Genomic DNA, 6,146 nt, shown 5'->3' on the forward strand with positions numbered 1-6,146 from the left:
TACATATATATATTAAATACTGTGTGGGTTTCTTGTATTTGTTATATGTATGTTGATATGTATATTGAATGGATGGATATATTTTTTGAATGTATGTTTGAATGATGAATCGTTAATTATTTGGTGCTATTGGGTTAGGAATTTTATTATTTTTCTAGATCTTGTGTAAGCCATAAAGGGCATAGGATTTTTGAAAATTTATTTAAGAAATATGTATTTTAAAAATCTGTACACAAGAGATGAGGAGGAACCCGATCCATGCACCAAAGAGGCACACGGCCCGAGCCCCTGCTCACCCTCGCGCACGCCTAGGCCCGAGCCTCCTACAGCTGCATCCTAGGCGCAGCCCCAGCCCCACGGGTCTCTACGCGCAGCCTCGCGACTCCCTGCGTGCAGCCCCGTGGCTCCCAGCGCGCACCCTGCGCCCATTCGCGCACGCTCCTACTTGCCTCCGCACTTACCATGCTTGTGCGCCAGGACCCTGGCCGAGCCCTTGCATGCCAGCCAGCCACCCCACCCGAGCCCTTGGCTCTTTGTGCCGCCGGCCCTAGGGCACCATCTTGGTGCCCAAAAACCTTAATTCCTACGTTGTTGAAAATATCTTTTATTTAATTAAATTTTAAATTTTTTGCATTTAAAAGTTTAATTATCTTATTTTATTTTACTAGAAAATAAAATATATTTTAGTTGGTGAAGATATTTTAATATCTTAAGTTTAAATAATTATTTGAATTTGATTCTTTAATTATTTAAATTCAATTAAATTAAAAAGATGACAAAATGGTTATTTAATTAAAATTTAGTTTTAATTAAATAAATTAATTAGAAAATTTGTTTTTAATTAATAAGTTGGGCAAAACAAAGTTCTAAAAGATTAGCAAGAAAGCCTAAAGGAGAGGAGGAACATTCTTGGAGAGTCTTGAAAGCTATATAGGCTTAGATTGCAATTTTATTTCTAATTTTTTCAAAGAGTTGTAAATCTTAGAAATACTCATTAGTACTCAGTTCATCATTTATTGTATTTATTTAAATAAATGTTCATTGATGTTTGAATGATAACATGATCATGCATTAATCAATTACATACCATTTATGAAACCCCACATAGTTTCTCATTAATCATGCATCTTCTAGAAACATGATTATCTAGGATTGTGATATTTGTTTATATGAATTTTTTGTGTGAAATTAATTGCATGTAAACTACTAAGTATAAATTAGTTAAAACTTGGTAACTCACACCATAATAAAGACAATAGATTTTATAGGCCTTTAAGATAACCAACTTTATGAAAAAAGTGTTTTTAGTAAAGTTAGATAAATGTAATGTGTGATTATTTAGATCACATTAATTATAGAAACATGCTTTTTTATAATTATGATTGTTGTAATTAATTACATTCATAGGGTTATTAGTAAACTAGTAATTAATTTGGAATTAATTGATTAGTTTATTAAAAAACATTTAATCCAAAATAGTAAGTGGGAGAATGTGAACATCTCAATGTGACCTATGATCTCCATTATTAGTACAACATTGTGAGATATGAATAGGGCCTCGAGGCGGCTTTGTTTCCATCCCCCTAAGGAAGGTTTCTAGAAATATCAATACCAAGGTTGGCTTCTTACGAAGATAGGAGGAAGTGATGTATTTTTGGCTTGACCGACCCTAAGGCGGCACTCTCTAAGTTAAGTCATGAATTCTGAACTAATGGGTTACACTTACAAAGGTGTAATTAAGCTTTTGCGGTGAATAATTACATCTTGACCAAACCAGTGATACTTTATATTTAAAAGATAAAATAAAGTGTAATTTTAAGTTTTAAATTATAAAGATAAGATTGTCTTATAAGCTATCTGAATTTGACTTGACTGACCCTAAAGCGACACTTTATTTGTTGGGTAGTTTTATCGTGGAAAAGTAAATGTTAATTTATGTGTTTTAATTGTTGCATTCATCCATCATGTTTACTTTCCAAAACATTGATATTTTTTTTTTCCGATAACGTGCCCAGTAATGCATAAAAAGATTGATGATCATATAAAGAAAGTAAAAATGACTGAAGATGATGAAGATGGATGAGAAAATTCAACTTTGTTCATTTTTCTGGCCAAAAATCTTAAACATATCTATAATGATAAGAGGTCTTCTCCTGTACCATCATGGAATGCAAGCAAAGAGGAACATGAGAAATATGCTGATTGGATGAGATCAAATCACATGGCGAGATTTTACTGTCTTAGTACCATGGAAGAGAAGCTAAGGAAAAAGTTAGAACACATTGAATATGCTCATGATTTGTGGGATGCTGCCTTTGAGAATTTACAGATAAGACCACAATCACGAAAAATGTAGATATGATTTACCTATACCTTAGGCTTAATAGTGGATTATGATACATAATGTTATAAATCTTTGATTTATACACCACTAATCTTATTTTTTGTTATTTGTTCTTCCATACAGAAAATTGAGTGATCAGGAGAAACTTGCAGATGGAGACAAAAAGTTGGAGAGGAAAAGAGGAAAAGCATCTAATTCAAGAAAGCGTTAAAGAAAGTCCATTTATTTAAAATTCTTTAGTTTTATTAAAAGAAAACTTTATTGTTGTTTGAACAATGTTTAGTTCATTTTTTTAGTTAATTTGGAATATTATTGCATGTAATGACTTTAGAATATTTTATTTATAATTTGATTGTTCTTAATTTTTTTCTTTAGACATGCAATTGAATATTTGGACTTTATCGCGTTCATTAAAATGAACAAATGCTCAATATTCAGAATTATTTAAAGTAGCAAAACTGCAAGGTAACAAAAGACAAAAAGTTTCAAATGAGGATGACACATATCTTTGGCATCTTAGACTTGGTCATATAGGTCTAGATAGGATAAACTGGTTAACAAAAGATGGACATTTGATAGAACTAAGAGTTTGAACTCTTCTGGCTTGTGAACCTTGTCTAGAAGGAAAAATGACCAAACGTCCTTTCTCAGCGAAAGGCAATAGAGCCAAAGAACCCTTGGAGCTTGTACGCAAGGATGTATGTGGTCCAATCAATGTACAAGAAAGAGGTGGGTATGAGTATTTCGTCACTTTTATTGAAGATTACTCAAGATATGGTCATACTTACCTAATGCTTAGAAAATCTAAAACCTTTGGTATGTTTCAAGAATTCAAAGCTGAGGCTGAGAAGCAATTAGGTAATACTCTAAAGACACTTCGATCTGATCGAGGTAGAGAATATTTGGATTTAGAATACAAAGATTTCTTGCTGGAGCATGGTATTCTATCCCAACTCACAGCACCAGGAACGCCACAACAAAATGGTGTTTCTAAAAGAAGAAACAGGACTTTGTTGGACATGGTCAGGTCTATGTTAAGCTACTCCTCACTTTCTCTCTCATTCAGGGGATACGCACTTCAAACGGCGACGAACATTTTGAATGTAGTCCTATCTAAGACCATTAGCAAAACGCCACTGGAACTGTGGAATGGAAACAAACCTAGTTTGCACCATTTCTGCATTTGAAGTTGTCCTTCTCATGTTCTTAGACCTAAATCAAGGAAAATTGAATCAAGGTCAAAAGTGTCCATTTTTGTTGGTTACGCTCCAAAAATAAGAGGTGGTTATTTCTATAGTCCCAATGATCAAAAGGTATTTATTTCAACAAATGCAACCTTCCTTGAACATGACTATATGAATAAATATAAACCTCGAAGCAAGGTAGTATTGGAGGAACTCACAGATGATAAGATTCCATCATAATCATCTTCATCATTAAATGATAAACGAAAAACTGAGGAAACCATGATTCCTGAAAAAGAAACCTCAATGCAACGACGTAGTGGGAGGATTGTGAGACAACCTGTTCGCTATGAACATGAGTTACATGTCCTTGTTTCTGATACAGACAAGGACTATCCATTAACCTTTAAAGAGGAAATGGATGATGCTGAAAAGGATAAATGGCAAGAAGCCATGAACTAAGAAATAGAATCGATGTATTCCAATTATGTCTAGGAATTTGTGGATCCACCTGAAGATGTCAGGGCCATAGGGTGTAAGTGGATATACAAGAAGAAAAGAGGCGCAGAAGGGAAAGTAGAGACTTTCAAAGTGAGGCTTGTAGCCAAAGGTTACACTCATAGAAAAGGTGTTGATTATGAGGAAACATTTTCTCCTGTGGCCATGCTCAAATCCATTCGTATCCTCTTATCCAAAGCGGCTGCCAATGATTATGAGATATGGCAAATGGACGTCAAGACATCATTTTTGAATTGCTATCTTGATGAGAGTATCAATATGGTACAACCAGAAGGGATCATAAAGAAAGGGAATATCAAAAGGTGTGCAAGTTGCAGAAATCCATTTATGGATTAAAGCAAGCATCTAGATCTGGGAATATCACTTTTTGTGAAACAATTAAAACATATGGCTTTGAACAGAATATCGAAAAAGCATGTGTGTATAAATACATCAAAAGAATAGTGGTGGTTTTCTTAGTTCTTTACGTTGATGACATTTTGCTCATTGGGAACAATCTAGAGACATTGTCAAACGTAAAGAAGTGGTTAGCTGAAAAGTTCCAAATGAAAGATTTGGGCAAGGAAAGCTATGTTCTGGGAATCCATATCCTAAGGGATAGGAAGAACAAGCTCTTGGAACTTTCTTAGGCTAATTATATAGATAAGGTGCTTGAAAGATTCTCTATGGAGAATTCCAAGAAAGGTCAATTACCGACCAGACATGGAATTGTTCTCTCCAAGGAACAATGTCCTAAGACACCTCATGAGGAAGAGGATATGAGAATGTATCCCTATGCTTCAGCAATTGGGAGTCTGATGTATGATATGTTGTGTACTAGGCCTGACATATGTTATGCAGTTGGGATTGTAAGTTGTTATCAATCAAATCCTAGTTTGGAACACTGGATTGCAGTAAAACACATTCTCAAGTATCTTAGGAGAACGAGAGACTATATAATGGAATATTCAGGGGTGAGCTAAACCCTACTGGATACATTGGTTCTGATTTCCAATCAGACAAAGACAATAAAAAATCGACATCTGGGTCAATGTTCACTCTTGGTGGAAGAGTTGTTGTCTGGAGAAGCATTAAGCAATCCAGCATAGCTGATTCAACCATGGAAGCCGAATACATAGCGACTTGTGAAGCAACCAAGGAAGTGGTTTGGTTGAGGAAGTTCTACACTGATCTGGAAGTTGTTCCAAATATGGATAAGCCACTAATCCTGTATTGTGACAACAGTGGAGCAGTAGCTAATTACAAAGAACCTAGAAGCCACAAGAGAGGGAAGCATATAGAAAGGAAATACCATCTGGTAAGAGAGATTGTACACCGAGGTGATGTGACTGTAATGAAGATAGTGTCAGAACAGAACCTGGCTAACATGTTAACCAAAACACTTCCTGCAAAGTCGTTCATGGGTCACGTGCGGAATATGGGATTAAGGGAGATGCCTCACTTGCTTTGAGGGCAAGTGGGAGATTGTTAGGATTAATGCCCTAAAAGCATGTAAAGACATTTTATTGGTTTTAAATAAAAGTACAATTTTATTATATTTGAATATTAAAATTATAGTTTGAATTAATTATATAATAATATCAAGAAAATTCCCTATTTATTCATGAAAATATAATCTTGTATTAGTACGAGAGAATTAAGATCATATATAATGAATAAAATAGTCAGTAACATATTAAAGTAAGGAATCTTTAATGAATGGTTACCAGTACGGTTTTCTAAGCATATGAGATGCAAGTAATCTAGATTCAGATTACTGATGCGGATAAGCATCTTAGTAAAGGTGATGTTATAATAGATATTATATATTACAAGACCGATGAAAATTAATTATCTTTATAAACTTGTCGTTTGACGAAAAGATTTAATTCTTGTCATAATAGATGATCATTTGTAGATTAGTCTAAATCCTTAGTATTCATGAACTCCTGTTTATGTTTATTGGATCTTTTTATTCACTCGCTAAGGTCTCTTAGAATAATGAGGCTAATGACTTTTGTTTTGGAGATTCAATATCATGGATAGCTGGGAACATGAATTACATATTGGAATCCATGGTTTCTTAATGGATCAAATATTGATTCCCTTAAGGGTTGATT

The sequence above is a fragment of the Humulus lupulus genome, chromosome 6, assembly GCF_963169125.1.
Source record: "Humulus lupulus chromosome 6, drHumLupu1.1, whole genome shotgun sequence".
In the NCBI taxonomy this organism is placed as follows: domain Eukaryota; kingdom Viridiplantae; phylum Streptophyta; class Magnoliopsida; order Rosales; family Cannabaceae; genus Humulus; species Humulus lupulus.